Here is a 22220-nt window from a genome sequence, read left to right on the forward strand (position 1 = left end):
ATTTACAGAATTTTTTTGCATAATATTTTTTGCAARGGAAAGGCAGGCCAGGACTACAATATACTCACCTGCTGCCCTGTCCATTCAGCTGCAGTGGATATTAGCATCATATGGATGGCAAGATAAAGGTTTTTCTGAGGAGCATTTTCCCCTTATGAATATTCAGACGTGTGCTGAACGATATATATCAAATACAAATTTTACAGGAAAAGGTRAAGTCACAAAAAGCTACATTCTGATAAAACCTTCATCCTTTACAAAGTTCAGACACTGGAGTATATAATTTTGCTGTATCTAGGTCTTGTCCTTAATTGTGCTATCCATGGGAGATGTGAGACAATGTCACGTAATTTCAAATCAGAGCAACAGAAAAAAAGTGATTATTGCATTACTGATATATGAACTGAAATAAATCTTTCTGGCAAGATAAAAAAGCCTTTAGTGTATCCAAATTTTAAAGCCTTTGCCTACTGCCAGAGGACATGAAATTGTAATTAGGCCCCAAAAAATTATCTTAAATTATTCTCTTTAGTAGTTTAGTAGTTAAGTTAGCAAACAGTTCAAGATTTTGAGGTGAAAATCTTGCCGTTTTCACAGCAAGACCGAAATCATCTTACTCTGCAAACGTGCTGCTGAATTTCTTGTGCACACTGGAAGAAGGAGTCAGAAATCAAGCAAGAGCGCGTGCACACAGTAGAGCTCATTCTTTTGCTTTCAGAAAAGTCCTCCACAGACCACGAGAACAGATTTGTAGTTACCATCATACATCTGGCTTCTGCACTTGCTGCCCAGCAAAAAATACTGAGTTAGCATATCCTTTATAGCATTGTAAAAGTTACAGAATCAGCTCAGGAATATTACAATGTTAATAATACCTTATGCTTATCTAACAGGCTTATTCAGTGACCTCATGATAAACACTGGACTTGACAACTGGAAGGGGAAAGGGAGAACATGATTTTAATGAGAAGTACAGGAGCATTCAGACAGAACAATGAAAGGGCCTGTCGGTTTGCCAAGATTAAGGAATGTTTCATGGACAAAGGCAGGAAGTTCCCGTTCCTTTTTCCCAGAGCAAGGCATTAAAACTGTTTTTCCCTGCCATAGATGTCACCGTTTTCAAACATACATTGAAAACAAAAGGTATTTGTTCCTGTGCATTTAAAAATACACAGTTTCCCTTATATATAGGAGGAATATATCATTTTTCTTTTCTCTGTCAGATGTGGTATTTTTCTCTTTGGGCTCATGGCCATTCACGTTCAACACCCAGTTGTTTTCCTGTGTGTTTTCAGAGTTTTCTTTAAAGCAGTTGTTCGGCAGCAGAAGTAAATCAGCTTGCCTGTGTTTAAAAACAAAGGAACAACGAACCATTCAGTCTAGCTAGCCCGAAGAGATTTTTTTTTCTTTACTTGCAAGGCAATTTGCAACAGGAAAACTGCTTGAGAATTCAGAGGGCTCACGAGGAGGAGTTCATAGCATCAACTGGGAGCCTGTGGTGAGATTAGGGGCCAGATCCTCCACTGCCTTGGGCTCCTGAAAGCCGATTAACTGCCCAAACAGAGCCGAGAGAAGAACTTGATCTGTTTTCTTGCAATAGCATTCTGAGGGTAAATTACCATGATTAATGAGTTGCTGTTTGTCATCTGAACCGCAGTAACCGACCACGGGACAGTTGGCTCGAGGTTGCTCAGCTGCACAAGCAAAATCGAAGTTTGTAGCAACGGCAGAGTGGGTTCTGCCTGTGGGTCTGGGGGAAGGAGGAAGAGCAAAGCGGGACCTGGGCAGGCGTGCAGGTGGCATGGGTCTTGGGGAAAAAAACCCTATAGGCAAGCAGGCAGCGTGCTGTTGCCTGTGGCTTGCCCCTGCGGCAGCTGCTGCACTTTGCTTGCACCAGGAACAAGTTCCACCTTGTGTTCCCAGCCTGTTGCAGTTGTGAAATAAAACATGTTATTTAAATCTCTGTAGTTTCACACAATAATCCCACAGGCTGACAGCAAACAGGTAATGGAGGCCAACCGTCATCTGGGAATCCGTCAAAGCACTTATGTCTGATTGTGTGTGTACTTCCTTCAATACTGGATGGCACTTATAATCAGGGGTTTCAAAGAAGGCAATGGGACTGGAAGCACTCAGGTCCTAATAAGGCTGAGCCCACATTTTGCACTCTAAGCGCAATTTCCAAACATGTGGTCTGAAAGCACTGTGCAAATATTAACCAGTATTTGCTCTACTAACACTTGAATAAGTGACAGAGGGAGAAGTATCCTGGACATTTTCTGCCCCTGCGCTGCGCCCGTCGCTTCAGGCCCAGGCTGCAGTTGCTAGGTAGCACACAACACTTCTACCTAGGCCAGGAAATGAGGAAAGGTACCAAATTCGGTTTAAGCTGTGGAAGGCAATTTCAGCAGGCAGAATGTAATCATGCAGATTGGAACARAGCCAAGATACTGATTAGTACCCTACAGAAAGTCCCAGGGGCTCGCTAGCGATCAGAGCTATTTGATTAGCTGCTATTGCTGTCCGAGTGCAGGGCATGGCATTTTCCATCGCGCTCGGCGGCTCCCCAGTGCTCTACCCTCATGCACACCGGCATGCGCGCACGGCACATAGGGGCTGGGGGCACGTTTAACACACCTGCTTTTTCACAGGGAAGGCAAGCGCTGCTGAAGCACAAAGGATTGCCCTTCGAAACRCGTCCTGGCCTAAAGGCTGACCGGGAGGGATTATGGCCATTGGTACCTTTGTTTCTTCCCTCTTTGCCTTTCTTTGGAAGGAGCATTCAAGCGTTTGGTGAAGTTTGAGAGGCTGTTTTCTCTCAGCTGRCTGTGTTGTTAGCACTAGCAAATGTTTCCCCAAAAAACCTAAGCTTACAGCTTCTATTACTGTTTTAAAGTAAGATATTTACAGTTCTAYTTTTACCCCTGGCATTTCAAAGAGAGAGTGCTAAAATAAGTGTGATATAAATTGATGTATTCTTTAGAGTTTTACAATTTTGTTAGTCTGTTCAAAACTTCCTCTTCTGTTTCACGCTGCATTTCCTTGGTACCATCTCTTTAAACCTTACTGAATTTCTTTATGCTCCTCAGCTTTGTCCTTCAGATGTCTTTCCTCTGTTCTCTTTACAGTTTCCTCTTTCCAGTGTTCTGCATCCTTTCCACCGGTTTTCAATTTTACTTTCTAAATTTTGTTTCTGATCCTTTTTCTCAGCTAACTAAAATGAACCGCCAACAGCATAAATATTTGTAATTTTATATATAATGTAAAAAGAAGGGAGGCACAGGAAGGAAGTATGTATTTTTAAAAGAAAAAGAGGATGTTCTGAAAGTACCTGCAGAGAGAGACTAGCAATGCTGGTAATGGCACTGAAAAAATTGTGTGAATTCAAATGGATGAATACTTTTATGATTTAGGTTTACTGAGGGATGAAACCTGGCCTGATGGAAGTCCTGACCACAGCGATCAGTCTGTTCTCAATTTAAGACGACGACGTGACAATGCAAATTCACCTGCGAAGAAAGAGATTTCTGTGCTTCTCTGGTGAACTAGTCCAAAATGCCCCAGCGATGGACTATAGCGTTAAGTCAATACCCCTGGTCAGAAGACATAGGCTGACAACCCTGGAAGAGACCTCRGGCAGTGGGGCGATAGGTGGACTTGGAAAACGCAGAGCAGGTGCTTGCTAAAACTGCCTTGCAAATGGGAGAGGCCAACAGACCAGGTACCACGGAAGGCTGGAGGCAATTTGCACTCCCAAATTTCTTGCTTTAGTTCTCACCCATTCAAGCTCAGTGCACTGCTTTTCCCGACAGGTAAGAGCAGGTCTCCACAGTGACACAAGCTGTAGCGCTTCACCAGGGCAGGCCCCTGGATGCAGCACCAGGGTRGCCAAGTCTAGCTCTGGCTGCTACAGCTGAACAACAGAATTTGGGGGAAAAGGATCTGGACGTCTAAGCATGAGTAAAAAATTGTAGTTTTCCCACTCACCAAAGTGTCTACTAACAGTGCTTAGCTGCATAAATACTGTATCTAGCAGAGRGGTGGGCTCTGAGTAACACCAATTAATTTCTTTTTCTGAAGTCCACGATTTGCAGCAGCAGCAACATAAGCTATCCCCTTTCTAGCCCGTATTTTCCTTTGCTGAAACATGTTCAGGATTTTGCCCCTCCTGTTTCTTCTCTGTTCTCTTCTTCATTCTAAGAAATATGCACTTCCTTCCTGTGTCCTCTGTCTTTTATCTTAWAAGAAATATTTTTTGTGCTATGGTATCAGTCGCCCTGAGGCAGGGCAGGGTACATCTGCACCTCTGCTAAGGCTGAGGAAGAAGGCACGATGCAAATACTGAGTCCCTGCAAATCTGTTGTAACTCTGGGTCTGCACCTCTGATATTATCCCCAGCCCCAGGTGCTCCCTGCCCCTTCGTTGCCTGGGAGTGCTGCAGAACTGCGCCTCCGGGAACGGTGTGGGGGGTTGAACCAGCCACAGTACAGCGGGCCAAGCCACGGCTGCCTGCTGAACCGGTTGTCCGTGGATTTCACCAAAAACTCATGGCCTCATCGGTAAAGTATGCCGCAAAGTGCCGCGGGGTGCGGCCCGTGACTACGCATCCTGAGGAAACGGGCCAAGAGCCGGCGCTGACTAACGCCGCGCAAAGCAAAACAGGGGCTTCCTGGCGCAGGGCTCGGCCGCGCGCCGCACCGCGGGCAACGCTGCCGTCTGACAGCACCGAGGCGACAGCCCCAGGGCGTCTGGGATGGACTGGAAACRGCGAACAAGCTACTGAGATTTTCCCCCAAAACCATCAAGCTGAATCCCACGGCTTCAACACAGCTTGTACCTGAGACAGCTAGATGGCTGCTGTGTCGCCGGACCATAAATTACTGTCGCCTAAGGGCAACGTAATGGCCTCCCGTCATTCCCGGGGGACAGCGTGCGCCAGCAAGCCTGTTGCCTAAAGCTCCATGTTACCACGCACAAACCATCGTGCTGCTTTTGCAAGGGAAGAGCAGCCCACATTTACCGTCATCACGGGGTGGGAGCTTTGCAAGCGTTTATTAAAATATTAGTGGCCTATCTAAATTCTGTGGTTGAAACTGTCAATTTAGTGAGAAAACAGATAGATGCAAATAAATCTTGTTATTTCCCATGGTGAAATTTATAGTCCTCTTTTGATTAATCTCAAAATAAAATGTTACTGAGTATAGCCTCATGAACCTGCACGGAGCCGTTAGCAACACTGAAGGATACACGGAAGCACACAAGGACGGTAGGAATTCTGCATCTGCACGTTCAGCACTTGGAGCTGGAAAACACCCGAGCCTAGTGCCCGATCCAACTCCAGGCGACCGAGTTCAATAATCTTTTGATTTAGACAACAGAAGCACAAATGGAAAGCAAAGCAAACAATCAGGACGACCTAGATTCGAACATAGGCRAGCCTACAAATATACTCTTTGGCACTGAAATGCCTCCGCTGGCACCAGTGGAGCTCCTCTGAATTTACGATGGTCTGAACAAAATCAGAGAAGGGCTTATGGGCTGGCACCTGGTGCTTTACTGCAGGGATCGCAGAGAGCCTCATGACTACAGTTTGGCAAGTGACTCTTTGTCATCTGAGTTTAAAGAACTGCCTGAGGCAATGTTCTTGGTCCGGTCAAGAAGGAGTTTTAAAATTAGATGTTTTACTGTGCACATTGGCACATTTTGTCATTCAGCTGCTAAGCACTAACTTATMAAGCTAGGGTGACTCTACTTGCCAGTGATCATCTGTGGTATCTGTAATTTCACTTTGCTCCTTATGTTCTTACAGAATGCAGGAATATTGTCCAATAGTTAAAACTGAACTGAGTACAAAATTCATTTTTTTTTACTTCACGAGAGATTATTTCAGATAAAAGAGCATTTAAGGGAGGATATGTTACATGTAGTGGGGGGGGGAGTAATAGATTTTACTCAAAGTGATGTAATTTGTGACGATCCAAGAACTGCTTTGCTATATGGAATCCATTTTTTAGTTGTTGCCTAGATCAATATGAGGCTTGTTCCCACTGCTGTTGAATCAATGGCAATTCAAGCTTAAAAAGAAGTGAGGGCCAGGTTTGGGGAAAATCTAAACCAGACAATTCCTTCTCAGGCCTGCTCTTGTTTAAAAAAAAAAAGAAAAACAGCAAACTCACACTGTTAGGTTTCACTGTGTTCTAAATATATGTTTCTAAAGATACTTTCAAAAATATTTGATTCTTTTGACTCAAATGTTTCCTTTATATCATATTACCCATCTGGCTGGATCTGTGGAGTTATAGAAACTGTATGTGAATTTTCCAAAGTATGTAGGACTGGACAGCTTTAGCATAGGTGATGACTGCTTTTCGTGGCTGTGTGACTTTGGGGGCTCCTACTCAGAGCATCCCAACAATCTTCAAGAGCATTCCTGGGCCCCTGCTGCTGCAGAGCTGCTTTCTTTCAGCTCTAGTCGTATGAGATCTGGCAGCATGGTTTTCTTACTGCTTGCAGATTCATTCAACACAAAAGGAACTAATGCTGGAAAATAAATCTTTCGGGGAAAAACACAAAAAAGACAGAATTAGAAAAAGTGCCTAATTTTGAGAGGCTGAAAGCAAATAATGCAGGAAAAGAAGCCAATGTTTGTGAAAGTCTGCTTGAAATGAGAGGTGAAATAGGTCTAATCTTGGGCACTTTTTAGAAAAGAAGACTAGCGGGAACAAATTGCAACAAGCATCCCTAGSATCCACAACTTTGACTGCAATCATGCTTCTACAATCCCTTAATCCAAAGTAAGCATTTACCCGATGAGAAAAGGGTAGTTCTGTCTTCCCCTGCTGCCAGCAATCACTCCTGTCCTCTGCCTGCATGCACACAGTTGTTCACGCAGCTGTATGGACCGTGCCTATACAGTTAATTCAGCAGTGCCAAGAAATGTTGCTGGGCACTGAAACTTGGGCATCTACGCTTAAATAATTTGGACAATGCCTGTGTCACTTTTGGCCATCTCCCAGAACAGTTTCTGGGCACGATTTGGAGGTTAGCGCAACAGGACRCTGCTCTCAACAGCGAGCTTGTGTGCAGACATGCTGTTTTGTGTGATCAGAGAACAGTTTGGGATGAGTTTAATTCCTTAATTTAGATGTGATCTTTCTGCAAATCTTTCTTTTTTTCAGATGGGTTATGTTCCAGCCAATGCTCACCCTGTGAATGGCAATAAGACACCTGGACTAGGCGGCTGCAGAAAACGACAGGTGAYATGCAGGAGGTGCCATTGACAGCACTATGGACATAGGCTGGACTAAGCTGATTGTGGCACCATAGCTAGAGAAGAGATGTAACAGGTACTGCTGTTGGGGGATGAGCGTCATCTACAAGCGTCTCCAATGCAGAGCCCATCTTCATGGGGAAAAAGGCCCTGATGGGAAGACCAAGACGTTGCAGGGAGTCACACCACAGACATAAACCTACTATCAYTTACTATAGCCCTTCCACAGCCTTTAAGTATCAGGATGTCTATTTAAGTTGATGATAGTTTTGAGGGGAAGGGATGTTACTCGGCCTGCATGATGTATTCTGGGATTCAAAAGGGATGAAAACTGTATGCACACTGTACAACAAGCGAAAGTCGACTTTAAATAGCTAAACTTAGTTTACCTAGAAGCTTTTATACATTGTTTAAGACCAAATTAGATCTCTACAACAGATGAATGTATTGTGGGCTACCTGGCAGGTTGTTGTATGTTCATTATTAGGTACAGGATGTTGTGCTGCAACATTTAACTAAGGAAGCATATTTCACGAAGTTGAATGTACATGAATTATGCATGCCATTCATTTGGGGAGCATATACTTCACCTACTAATTCATGACAAAATCCACACTACATTTTACAGAGTATTATGGTATAGTAAGAAACAATGATTAACGTACGCATTAAACACAGGAAAGAGCGTGCAGCGCTAATATACACACAGCAGAGTTCAAAGGCTTTCAGCATCTGTGTGGCCCATCCTGTCATCTCTGGGGACAGATATCCTTTAAAGCTCCCATTCTGGGAACRTTAAGCTTCCTTGTCAGAGCGATCAGCGCAGATGGAATCAAATGGCTGCAGCTTTTGACTCAGGCGGGGAGAGATCAGGGCGGGGGAACAGGGCAGGGGAAAGGCATACACCCTGTCTTGAAATAAATGCACTATCTATGCCTAACAAAGCTGCCTGCCCGAAGCAGCAGGGGCAGCTAACGATCCTGCTCGTGGGTCACGTCCCACAGGAGCTCCCTAGAGATGSAGCAGGACCTCACTGCACCAGGCCCAGCACAAACACGGTGGAGGAAGAAATGCGTAACATCAGCCCTTCCTTACTGCTCAAGCACGCCTTGTGCCAACACACAACACCGGCTGGGTTTAAATGTCAGAAATCGGCCATACCATTATTCACTAAAATACTCACCTGTTTCCTAATTTCCTTTAAAGAAGACAACCTTACATTATCAAATATGCAAGTTATGCTCAGTTAGTCTGTAATTCTGACCTCCTTAATGGACTTCGTGCTGTTGCCATTATTAGACAAGCCTTTACTATGTGGGTGGAAGCAAAAAACCTGCCAAGAGTTAAAAAACAAGAAAGAAACTTTTTGAAGAGTGGGGATTTCTAATGAGAGCCTTTGATGATGAATTCACAGCTACTACACTCGTGAGAACTGGGCCAGAAGTCTCAACTCTGAGCTTTTCTTTAAGGTCAGTGTTCTCACTATAGAGTTGGATCAAAAATATGATGTTTATAAAAAGAGACACGATCAATGATCCATACAAGCGATGTAACAAGGCAACTACCTTGTCAAMGTGATATGAGGAGGAGGGAGCGGTTATAGCAAAAAGCAAATACATCTTGGTGATGCTTTTTTACTTACAAAAGTAGGTTGAAGAAACCAAGATACATCAAAGCTGACTGTTTATTGAATTTGGCAGCAGTTCAAAGCTAGAACCTCTTGTTCATGCTGTGCTGAACGCGYACCTGCTATGTGTAAAAGGTAAAGGATCAGGAGCCCAGGCTCCTCGCACAGAGCAAAGGGATGAGCTCATTACTCTTTCCCAGCTTCAGAGAATGCTCTCCCCAGCCTTCGACACAGAAAATAAACACACTCAGTAACCCTGTGTGGGAAACTGCAATAATGAGCTGGCTACAGGAAGCACATGAAATAGAGAAATCCATTCAAACCAAAGGGGTAAAATCCTGTCACTTAAAGCCTGCCAAGGTCTTAGAGAATTATTAAATTAAAGGAATTAAAGGAATTATTTAAAAAGTACACTCTATTGAAGCTCTAATGTTTCTCCTGGTATATAATAAAAAAAACCTAACAAATACTGCTTATAAAGATCATCCATGCATGTTAAGTCTATACAAAAAGCTCCATTCAAGTGAAAGGTGAGGAGGGTGTGAGGCTACTGCCTGTGCTGGAGCCAAAGCTTCAAAGGTTTTTGCTGAGCAACAACTGTATCTGGAATTTAGAACATTTCAGCAATAAGTAGGAGCTCAGACAATTTTTACCTTGTCTAATTATAGCCTGGTGGTAGCGATACTATAATTATGAATACAGATGCACTCTCATATACATGCCTAGAAGGACAGCTGTTAGCAAATACAAGTGCCACCCATATAGACAGAGTTTATTTAGCTCTCACTGAAATATATGTAAGGGCTCCAACACCTACATAAGTCACAGCAATCAAACAAGCTCAAGTACATAAGCATTAACTACAAGCTCTCAGTCCACAAAAGAAAGGTGCCCTAGCTCTATCTAGCTCTGAAGGAGACTTACACTAACATACTTATTTCTCGTTTCCAACAGGAAGTAAGAGCATAAACAGTTTATTTCCTTGGCTGAAATGATCCCTGGTAACTCRTTAAAATGCAATAACTTGACATTTCTGAGTTCCAGCTGTCTCTTTCTCCCATGAAGAAGCCCTCCCGCAGATGAAAAAGTGTAGGGGACATCTGAGAGCAGCAGTTCCCACACTGAGGCTGGAGGCCACAGTGAACAAGCCACAGTGACTGTTCAGAAATATTTGCCCTTACCATGRTTGTATGATGAAATGTGTGATGACACGGGTGCCTTAAGGAATGACCTTTACACGGCCAATGAGGGTTGGCAGTTCAAGAAGTCTGAGATCACTGACCAAGAATGAAACAAACCTGAAGATACTTAATATCGTCCTTCTTTTAATAAAGTTTCTTATACATTAGAGAAATAAACTCCTGTGAGTCTTTAACTCCTGTAATGTGACAAAAATAATTTCACTAAATACAAGTCCTTTGCCTTGTATTACTGCAAAATTTTAAAAATGGCAATTTCAATATATTTTGGTTTCTTCAATCAACTTTTCAAAGCACAGAAAATCATTTTTGATTTCTGTTTCAAAAAGAATAATAATCTGAGGTGAGATATATGCTGCTATAGCTTTCAATTTTAAGAAAAATTATATTATTAAATAATATTACTCAAATAATAAAATAAACACAGATACTAGCCCAAWCATATTAAATCTCTTCTTCTTGAATTAGAAAAAAAGATGATTACAAGAAAGTCATAGAAAACAGTATTTCTCCAAAAAGAAAGAGATAAAATCTTGATATATAAAGTTAACAATTATTAACAATACAGYTATTAGGCATTCGTATAGACAAATCAGAAAAAGAGACCAAGTTCAGTGTAAATGTTAAAATCAGAACCTGTTATCACAGAAATCACTGAACAGATTAACCTGATGTGCAAGAGACAAAACCATAACAGGATACCAAAAGAGGAACTTGAGTCACTTTAAAAATAGTTATACAAGAAAAATAAGGATAGACAAAAAATAAGGACTGTTTTTTTATATTTCTGATATTCTCAAAAAAATGACTACCCAAACATGTAGATCTACTGACCTTCCACCCTGGGAAGCAGTTGGCACAGGCTACATCACAAAACTGGCACACTGTAATTAGGCAGGAAGGATATTGATTTGATAAGCTAGTCTGTAGTTTCTCATAATAGTGTAAGCAGGTCACTCACCTATCTCCCATAAACTTTTAAAAAACTGTAAACACAAGTATCTTAYTGATAATTAGCCTGTTTAAATAGTAAATTTTATATTTGTGTCAAAGGAATGGAAACCAAGATTGTAGTGCCCTCTTTTAAGGGGGCTATAGCAGAAAAATGGACAGGTTCTAACAGGCTAGTGCTTGGAAATTTTATAAATGTAACAAAATACATGATCAGGAAGTTGAAATTAACATTACAGGTCAAATTCTGTACCAGCAGCACAGGAGAAATATTAGTTGCCATCAGAATAAAACTGTAAGTCTTAATGAAAAAAGCTAGAGAACTAGAAGACCAGATTGTAAACTCAAATGTATATGTTCACAAAAAGACTAGAGAGTCTTCAGAGAAACATCACTTGGGCAGTATGAAATAAATATACTAAAACACTGCTTTCATGGTGAAGTAGTATGTAGCAAGTTGTTACTGTTGGTTGGTATTGGTATTTCTTTGGTTGAAAGACAGTCAAAAGTGGCAATGAATCCAGGAAAAAATTAGTGAGACTGAGTAGGGCATTGTTTTTAGCATAATTTATTTTTACAAGTGTACAGCAGACCTGTTTTTTTTTGAACAACAGCAAGATGATTTCCCCCAGTGAAAACAGCCTTTGTTCTAGGAGATAACTTTCCTAAATGGTCAAAACAGGCAAAGAGTAAAGGAGAAGACAAGAAGACATACATATCCACTGTTATTTATTTAGATGTCTACCTTTAGACATTGTTTTTCACACTTGCAAAAAACATAGTACTCATTCTTAGGTAAATAAAAAGCAAACCACCCTTCCTTCTCAAGGAAAATCAAATTACCTTTTGCATAATTAATATATACAAGATATACTAAAATCATAATATGAATGTAAATTATGTTTTGCAAAATATAGCAGTTGCAATATACAGTTCAATCACAATATGAATGTGATCCCCATCACCAGTATCTATAATATGCTCACYGTCACGACACTGTGTCCCCAGTCACCAGGAAGGAATACATGGGTTGAAACCTGCTCAAGCCCACTGCTCTCTTTGAAATTATTGTTAGTTTTTCTGTTTTTATACTTGGTGTTGGACTGAGCCATGAATACGCTTCCCCCATGCTGGTCTGGCTAACTCGGGGAGATGTTCACACTCTTTTGATGAACTCAGGGAGAAACATTTGCACCACAAGCTGATCCACTCATCTGTGATGCAGTCAGCTGATCCACTCAACTGGCACAGCTGTTTGTCTGAAACAAAGGCCACCCTTGGGTCCACTTTGTGTTGAGATGAAGTCAGCTTTCTGCACCACAGCTCTGCTCAGTCATACCCTACAGTTGTCCCTGAGCTTCATAAGCACACGGCTCTTGTTCACCTCCTCCACCTTCTTCCATTGTAGGGACTTACTGGTCAGTCGCAGGAAGCCACCTAGGGTCTTATCACAGTTCTGCTGATGCCAGCAGTGGGGCTGGAAAAATCATCATCAGCCAATACTTTGGGTGGTTCAGTTTTCAGCTGCACATTTTCAGAGTCCCCTGAAGCCCAAGACAATCAGTAAGTCAGTGAAGAACCCTAAACTACTGGTTATTTAGAATGTACAAGTTTAAACTTGGCACTTTTTGCAGTAATCTGTAAAATATATTCCCACTTTCCTTCTTCCCAGACCTCGTGAGTGGAGGTCCTGACAAGGTATGCAGAGACTGCAAGGTAGAGGYAAGTTCTGTCTTCTCATATGAAGAGCTGAAACGATGCTTAGAAGTGATAATTGATATCTGAACAACTTATGCCGGTAGAAAGGGTTACTGTCACCCCAGTAAGCAGGCTGAGCACGCAAAGGAGACAGCACATTGGATTTGGAGTGAACCGATCTCCTGAGAAGATGACATGCAGGGGAGGGCTCAGTTTTGTGGACTGAGGTTTTATCATATTGCAGCCAGGAAAGGAGGCTTTGGGGCGGTCTGCACAGTGATCCCAGAATAAAACAGAGTATAAAAATTGCATGCAGTAGTTTTAAGCCAGAACAAATGCTCAGATATAATGGTTTTCTCACAGGCAGAAAACATCTTCTGTAAACACTTAAGACCGAGGAAAGAACTGAGCTATAGCTGTAGCTGAGTGCTCTGCAGGMAAATAGCCTCCTCAAAAATATGACTGCAATAATGACTTAAAAACTATATTGATTATTCAGTTAAGAGTTTGTACACAAAGTTTAACAACAAAGCAACCTGAATGGATTTAATACTTGAAAAATTCCAACAAGGAAGGGCAAACATTCAGCTTTATGTACATGTTTTTAGATAAATCAGAATACTTACAAAAATACTTTCCCCTCTTTTGATTAAGATGGCATGATTTACTCTTTGCTTTAAGCAGTGAGACCACGTTTCTCTCAACAGTAGGATTATCTCAAATAGTTTATGCTGGCTGTGATTAAAGATAAATGGGCAGAGAACACAGCTTATGAAGAGGGATCTCTCCCTTTCCCAGAGGCATAACCACTAGTGTTTTTCACTTGAGGTTAAATGGGTGCACAGYGCTCTGAGAACTACAACTGACTGCCAACAGTTGCTGTAAAATAAATGTCCAAACTACCAAATACCTTGATTAAATATCTAGGAACTACATAGTGAATGTTTGGAAAGCTTTAGCATATTGTCTAATCCAAATCAGGGAAAACAGCATTCCTTAAGGCTTGGGGTCAAATAGGTGAGGTATAAAGTAAGTGTACTAAAATCTGTACCAAACTTCTTACCACTCTTGCATTCCTTTACTTCTTATAAAGGGCTACATTAGCCTACTGCCATCTGTAAGGAAACTTAATAAAAATAAATTATACACATATTCTTTTTTTTTCCAAAATGAATGCTGCCATTAACTGCTCCTCTACACCAGAACATCTAATACTCGGAATAACGGAAATATAGCTGGTACTCCTACCAAATCCATTATATTGCGTAACAAAACAGATCTGAATCCCACTCTCACTAGTTTTGAGTTGACACAGTAATAAAAAAGGATAAAGCAGAAAATTGGTGACAGACTGCAGCACACAATGACAGGTTTAAGATGTCATTTGGAAGAATGGACTTTTGAGGATTAGATGTCGTAATCCACACATTAAGGCACAAAAAGGCACCACAAAAAGTGCAATCAGTGAGCAGGCATCCAATTACTAATGCAAAATAACGCAGTTCATACTTAGATCTCAATTCTAATTCACTCTCTTGTGAYTACCATTAGCTCTTATCACCCTCCTGCAGCAAATGCTGCTTCCTAGTTCAAGCGACAATACACATTATCCCTTGAAGAGCTGCAAATCTTAATTGCGGATGTGCACCAGTCGCAAAGGGAAAACGCAGGAGGAGGCAGGGAAGAACGGAGCAGGGCCAGACTCCCAGGACTTTCTGAAGATGTAGCATGGACAGTGAGAGAGAGGAGTCTCAGGGAGAGATCCAGCCTGGGTCCTCTGCCTCTGGGCTGGGAGGTCCTTTGAATCCTGCTCCCTTCCTTGCATAGTGCAACAACCGAACAAAAAACTCATTGTGGGCTAAGGTGCGTTGTGCCTTACAGAAAGCCAGATTTGCCCCAGAGTTAGTTTTAGGTACAATTTGAGCATAGGCTTGTATGTTGGACATTTCTGATTGCTACTTCKCATTTAGATACTGATGAAAAAGAGAACCCAAACATGGAATCACAGAATAGCTTGGGTTTTGGAAGGGACCGCTGGAAACCATCTGGTCCAACCTCCTGCTCAAATAGGGTCACCTAGAGCAGGCTGCCCAGCACCATGTCCAGTTAGATTTTGAATTTCTCCAAGGATGGAGACTCCACAGCATCTCTAGGCAATCTGCTCCAGTGCTCAGTCACCCTCACAGTGAAGAAGTGTCTTTTTGTGTTCAGGTGTAATTTCCTGTATTTCAGTCTGTATCCACGGCCTCTCACTGTGTCACTGTGCACTACAGAGAAGAGCCTGGCCCTGTCCTCTTGACACCCTCCCTCCACCAGATATTTATACGCATTGATCAGATTGCCTTCTCTCCTCTAGGCTGAACAGCCCCAGCTCTCTCAGCCTCTCCTTGCATGACAGATGCTCAAATCCCTTCATCACTTCTCTGACCCTTTGCTGGACTTGCTCCAGTAAATCCATGTCTTGTATGGGGGCACTAGTTGCACAGAGATACATGGAAACTACCCATTCCTCTCACAAAGGTGTACCATTGGTTAGCTTAGCAGGTGTACCTTTTGGTTGAGTGACTACTTTCTGTTTGTCTGTTATCTTCAAGCCTGTTTTGAAAATACCTGCTCCTTTGTTACTCGTCCATCAGAAATGCCTTTTAATTCACCCCTGTGCCTCTCTTAACAGCCCCAGCAGCTGCCAARGACAGCGCTCCAGCAGTGCCATAGGAGCAAACTGGCTAGTGTACAATTTACAGAGCTTGTTATTTTCTCAGCTCAGGGCAATCAAAGCTCAGCAACAACTGACAACACCAAATAAAAATGCACATATCCCAGGTAATTAGGATAAGCAGCACTGAGTGGTGGATTTTAATGAAATCTTCTCTCTGAGATGRAGAGAGAGAAAAGCAACTATACTAGCAGCAATGGCAGCAATAACTTTCTAATTATTTGACCTGAATTCTATTTGTCTAGAAATAAAATATTTTGCTATCATAAGACACCATCTGGTCTGCCTCTGGGATAAACCTGGTTTTTWAAATACACATGAGTTTAGTGTGTTGATGCAGATTCCAAGCCTTAGAAAGCAATCATTTGCCTATAGCAGTGCATGCTGCAGGGAAAGGCAAGAGGAGGAAAAGGAAATGCAGGAAATAACAGTGTTGTTAATGTGAAATACATGAAATTTGAGTGGAAATGTAGTCAGGAACAAAAATCTGCCTTCATCTAGCTGGTGAGAATTTTGTATCTCAATAGCAGATAGCAAAAGCATTCTCAAAAGTTAACAACTTAGTTTGTAACGTGACCATGCCTCAAAAYAGAATTAGTCTGTTCACATCAGTTTTGTGTTGTAATCTGAAAACAGCCACTTCACTCAGCAACTTGTTTATGATACCCACCAAGTAAGAAATTGTCAAGAAAACCTTGGTCAGAAGCTTCTTCCACAMGGACTGAGCAAAAAAAAGGGGGGCAAACGAAGCTGTTCAAACAGCATGAAGCATTGATGGTTCATACAAGAGAAGAAAATGCCATATTCAGAAGAGAAAGATACTAAATTTTCAAGCATCATACCTTAGTCCAGTGTTTCATTTAAAGAGAACAGTAATCAYATCCCATTTATCTTGCTGATAAAGACCATGGGGAACTGCCACAGTCTGGTGGGAGAGAAGCCAAGACAAACCAACACAGAACAGAAGTTGTGTTATGATGATGTGAGTGGCAAGCAATGGTAATTTATTCCAATCAATTTATTCAATTAATTCTAGATAAATTAGATTAATTTGTTTCTAATCGAAACAAAGACCTATTTTAAGAGTATTCACGATGAACTGGTACTAAATAGACAAATCTGAGATTCCCAGTTGATTTAAAATAAAGAAGACAGAAAAGATGTAGTAGCTCATTTCCCACGACATTTCCCACAAGACATTTCAGTCTTTTTTTTCCCCTGGAACACATATTTCCATCGACTCAGGCTAATTTCAAATAACATGAACCTTCACCTTCTTTAATCTATTCAATGCTAGAGCGTCCATGGGCTCTTAACTCTACTTTTAGTTGTTCCATTTGTTCCCTTGCTATCTGTATTCTCAAACACTAACWGCTATTCAGCCTGTTCCCCTTCCTTATCACATACTATATGCTTAAGGGGCAAGTTGATTTAGTAAGGACAATCATATCAGCAGAGGTGTCCTGTCATCTCTGCTGCTGTTATGTAGGTTAGGTYACTTCTAAGTTGGCTTTGCATCGTGCTCAGCATTCTGCCTCTTCTCTCTCTTGGAAAGTAGGATCAAAATAGCCACAACCCACATGCTGCAAAAATTCATCCATTCACTAGTMTGAGATCTCTGGATGCAAAATGTTACTCAAATACAAAGTATAACTTTTTTTTTAAGTTGTCTTAGCATTCTCTCTGTCTAAATCTCTACTGATGTTTAATTAACCCTTTTCTGAACTCCAGCCTCATCAATGCTGCTCTGATAATGAGGCCTCTGAAGCCTGTCCTGAGCAAACATTCCTGCAGCAATTTCATCAGCACTCAGAGGGGAGGTTAAGAACAACATCTCCTCTCCTGACAAACTTGCACATGCTCAAATACAAGAGTTAAAACACCAGTACCCAGGACACCCACAGCCCAGAACGACATTGGCCTGCCTGTACCTGTCATTAAATGCCAAACACTCAGTGCCAAAACTATTCAGCAAGTTTTTAACTCTTTAAATATTTATGCACAAACAATCTATTTGTTTACTTAGTTCTACTGACCATGTAATTCCGAAATGAGATTTCACATGCTGTGACCTTGCTCTCATTCTCTGACTGATAAGAGAATGAGTACTTTAGAGATGTCAGGTGAGGCAAGAAATGGCTCATACAGACTGTCATACTAGCACCATGCTGGCAAAGCCAGTGTCCAGCTTCACCCTTCCTTCCCATGGTAACTGTCCCTCCCTTCCTCAAGTGACAGCTACTTGACTGAAAGAAAACACCCAGTCTCTGTAAGCATACAGAGCCTCATTAAAAACCCACTGAAATCCATGGAAGAGGTCCAAGCGACGACAGCAAGCTCTGACTCAGAGTGAACTGAAGCTGGTGCCAGCTCCTCACCAGCTCATAGYATGTTACCCTTGTGACTGAGCACTGTACAGGCAGATGCAGGTCACGTCTGGGATATTAGGGAAGCAGCCAACGGGACATCCTTCTCCCACATGGGGTAATACTCACTTCCCAGCCACTATTGGCCTTGCCTTCTACATTCCTTACCTTCTGCTTCTTCTCTTTTTGCATTTAAATTTGCAGGGGCTCTGATTTTCTATTTTTAAACTACTAGATTGAGTCTTAATTATTTAAGCATCTTCCAGATTTAGAAAGTTATTTTGGCTGTGAAAATAACACTCCATGCAATCATAACTCATCAATAAACCACAGAAACAAATCTGTTAGCTTATTGGGAAGCAACTTTATTTAAAGCGCATTTTAAAGTTAAATTTAGATTTACAGGTGTGAAAAGACCTAATGCTAGTCACATTTCAATAAGCACATGACATTTTAGCTCAAGTGAGAAATAAAACAGATTTGATCCTTATTCCATTGATGTTACTAGTTGCAAGATTGCTTTATCTTCCCTCAAAGCAGAAGAAATACCTCCCAAACAACTGAAATAGCTGAAATTTGAGCTTGGGCAAAGGGCTTACATTTGCAGAAGGGTGTGCTCACTTGGGAGTTGAGCTGGCTTTGATTTTTTTCTGAAGTGTAAAACACAGAGGGAAGGMGAGTTGTGAATGCTCATGCCTTACTGAGAACAGTGACAAAGCCTCAAATTATACATCCAAAGATCACTGAAAGGTTTTGCTCCTTCAAAGAGAAAGGTAAATGGGAATCTTTGTCTTTAAAATGAAAAATGGTACCTTCCTACTAACGTGTTATTATGATAAGGCTCTTAGCACAAGAATTTGAGATGAGGTAACATACGCACAAAATAAAGTGAAAGGCACACGTTCCTGCACATACTAATCCCCCTCTCTGTACTCCTGCAATCTAACCCTTACAATAAAACACTACTTCCAAATTTCTTATTACTTCAACTGCGTATCACTACAGTAATATTCCAGTTCAACTCACACAAAACCAATCAGCACATAAACTAAGAAYCTTCCAAAAATACAAATTATACCAACTTGACAGGTGACATTGAGAAAGTTTTTGTTCTGAGGAGTATTTTCTGACTATAGCATTAATTAAAATTACTAATATACCTCAAATGTGTAACTTAGTCAACAAATTGTTAAAATCAGTAATTACTTTTTAAAAAAAGACTCATTTTGGATACTTTCAAAAATCCAAATGGATCGGAAAACYGGCATTTGTCATCTACCCTGCAATCCATAAAAACACTTTTTATTTCATTCAGAATTTGTCCATGGTCACTTTGGAGACTACAGTTTGTGTTTGGAATGATACAGTATGGAAAAGCTGAGAGATTCTATTTGCTAAACAMACGGTTGCAGAAAAAATTTGTATCTGGACAAACAAGATTAAACAAAGCAACATGTCGAAGCCTAGATGTTTACTTTGGATAAGTATTTTTTTTCACGTTCCTGTAAAAGTTTAAAAAAGATTATTTCTGATCACACTAGGCAAACAAAACTGTTATAATGTTGTGCATTTCCAAYACGGCTTCACCTTTAGGAAGTGTTTGCACACTGAACTTACATCAGGTTAGGCTGGGTTGCAACATGATTCTTAGCTAAATGACCATGAACATAGGACCAGTGTATTACAATGTAAAGGCAACTGGACATTGGGTTAACATGGTTAATCTTGACAGTTTTAATTGTATAGTCTTATAAGGCWACAGAGGAAATTCCAATAAAGTTTTTCCTCCAACTTTCTAAGAAATTGCGAACTCCACAGTTCATTGCTTTCCCCTGAGCACAGATATTTGATCTTCAATAAAATCATGCAAACTGCTGCTCTGCTCCTCTCCTCTGTAAAACAAAGCTGCTCTTTATATAACAGTTTCATTCAATTAGCAAAGGGTTGATACATCCAAACTTAAAAGTCATCTTCCATCATGACAGAGTATGTGAAGAGAGACAGAAACAAATTACTTATTTTGGCTATATTAACTCTCAGGCTCCCTTGCGGCCCCTTACTTTGCAGTTAAAATCTAACAGAGGTGATGAAGTATCTGGAGCAGGTATAGGGGATTTTTATTTCTCTGCTAAATGTCCTGCCTGTTGGAGAGAAGCCAAAGAGGATACTTTAAGATTCCTTTCCCTGACATTTGACACTATGGGAATCAGCTAAGTATATACATCTAGATCACACAACAAAAAGGAGGTTTTATTATATGATCAAGCTAAAATACAGTTCATTTACTATACACAGAGCTTACATTCAAAAACRTTATTATATTGCAAAGACCATTACTCAAAACATAGGAAACAGAATAACCAAATTTACCTGTGACCATTAATTTAAGCCTATCTCATTATGATAGTCTTTAATTACATGATCACTTATTTTTTTTCCACTGGGGCCYCCTGCTTCAATCGCGTCGGATAGAAAATACTCACTTAATGAACAGCTATTCAATATTTTGTGTAATCTTCATTATTCAATGTGCCTTTATTCGTTGGATGCTGCTCAAAGCCTCCTCTGCAGGCAGACTGATTACTTTCCTCACGGGCTCTCCTACAGCACTCATCACCACAGCACACTTAACACTTCACAAACATGTTATCAAAAATCCCCAGTGAAGTGAGCGTAATTGCTCCATTTCATAAACACGGAACTGAGACAGAATAAGGTCACCCACATCCACCAATTCCAGGCACCCAGTTGGAGATGTGTAGGAGCTGCTTTGTGTTAAAGGACACATAGCATTTCATGGCAGCTGGGCCACACACAGTCAAGACATGAAATCCTCACCATTTCTGCAAACCAAAAGCTGCAGTACTACGCTGGTTATCTTTGAAGRAAGCAGCCGGTTTTGCCCAGCAAAGCCAGCCCCGAACGCCCAGTGCAGCCTCGCGTCCCCGGGGCAGGCAGCTCTGGACAGGACAGCATGGCTCCRGCTCTCTGGTGTCACACACACCTCTGCAAACAGTGCTCWGCACAGGCAAGCACCTGGGATGGTTACATCCCATTTTTCCCTCTTTCTGAAAGTGATGATGTAATTGGGTACAGGAAGCTTATCCGATGAATTGAACATAGGCCGAGCAGGGTGCTTCACTGGTGGGCTCCACGCGCACCTGCATTTCACTGGCGCCAGCCCCTGCCACCCCCAGCCCCACATGGTGTCATGCCCCCCTCAGGGCTGGTCCCTACCACTCCCAGCCCCACATGGTACCACATCCCTCTCAGAGCTGGTCCCCCACCACCACCCCCAGCCCCACAGGGCATCAAATCCCCCTCAGGGCTAGTCCCCCACCACCACCCCCAGCCCCACAGGGCATCACATCCCCCTCAGGGCTGGTCCCTACCACCCCCACCCCACATGGTAACACTTCCCTCTCAGAGCTGATCCCCYCCACCACCACCAGCCCCACAGGACATCACATCCCCCTAAGGGCTGGTCTCCATCACCCCCAGCCCCATACAGCATCACATCCCCCTCACGGCTGGTCCCCACCACCCCAGCCCCACACGGCATCACATCCCCCTCTGGACTGGTCCCTACCACCCCCAGCCCCACACGGCATCACGTCCCCCTCTAGCCTTCCTGGGGTCTGGACAACACAGGGCACGATTCCCTCTGAGTAGGAAAACGCACGCTAACACGAACTCCAGCCTAGAGCGTGCAGTTGCTCTGCATAAAGCCCGCTGGCGCAAACTGCTGAAACTTTGGCAGTAAGGCAAAGGGAAAAAAAGGAAGGAAAAAGAAAAGCTTTTGTAACATCAAGCACTGGGCAAACTTACGAAGGAGCGGCGCTCCCGCCCCAGCGGCGGTGAAAGGCACTTCCCGGGTGCTGGGCACGCCGCGAGCGCGAGCGCAGCCGGGGCAGCGGGACGCGCGCGCGTATAACGGTCCCGCCGGGGCGGGGCGGGGCGGGGCGGCGCGCTCCGACCCCGCGCCGCCACCGGCCCCGGCAGCGGCCCTGACGCCCCAGCACCGCCCCGCGCCCGCGCCCACCGCGGCCCCGCTCCCGAACCTTCCACGGGCGCCCGATTGGCCCTGGCGGCCATGACGTCATAGCGCCCCCCTGCCCAGCCCGCTTCTCATTTGCCCCCAGCACCATTGTTACGTCACAATCAGCCCACGGCCGGCTCGGGCCGCGCGCCCCTCCCCGCCCAGCCGGCGGCCCGCCCCCGCCGCCGCTCCTCCGCAGCGTGACAGAGCCGGCCGGCTGCCCGCGCCGCCGCCGCCCACGCGCGAGCACACACGTACAGACACACGCGTGTGCACACGTGTGCACGCACACGCATGGGCGCACGGGCACGCGCAGCGAGCGCCCGGCGGGCGGGAGGCTCGGCGCCCCTCGCC

At 42.9% G+C, this 22220-nt stretch overlaps 1 long non-coding RNA gene across 1 annotated transcript; it reads right to left on the bottom strand.

Annotated features, from left to right (window-relative positions):
- Positions 1-11761: 11761 nt before the first annotated feature.
- Positions 11762-21708, bottom strand: LOC146584387 (uncharacterized). Its single transcript, XR_014898218.1, has 4 exons — positions 21656-21708; positions 16304-16386; positions 16132-16182; positions 11762-13014 (listed from the first exon to the last, which is right to left on the bottom strand). It is a non-coding gene; the product is annotated as an uncharacterized LOC146584387 (long non-coding RNA).
- Between the last annotated feature and the right edge of the window lie 512 nt (positions 21709-22220).

Source organism: Rhea americana, unplaced genomic scaffold (genome assembly GCF_003343005.1).
Source record: "Rhea americana isolate MKP2758 unplaced genomic scaffold, rheAme1 scaffold_94, whole genome shotgun sequence".
NCBI lineage: Eukaryota > Metazoa > Chordata > Aves > Rheiformes > Rheidae > Rhea > Rhea americana.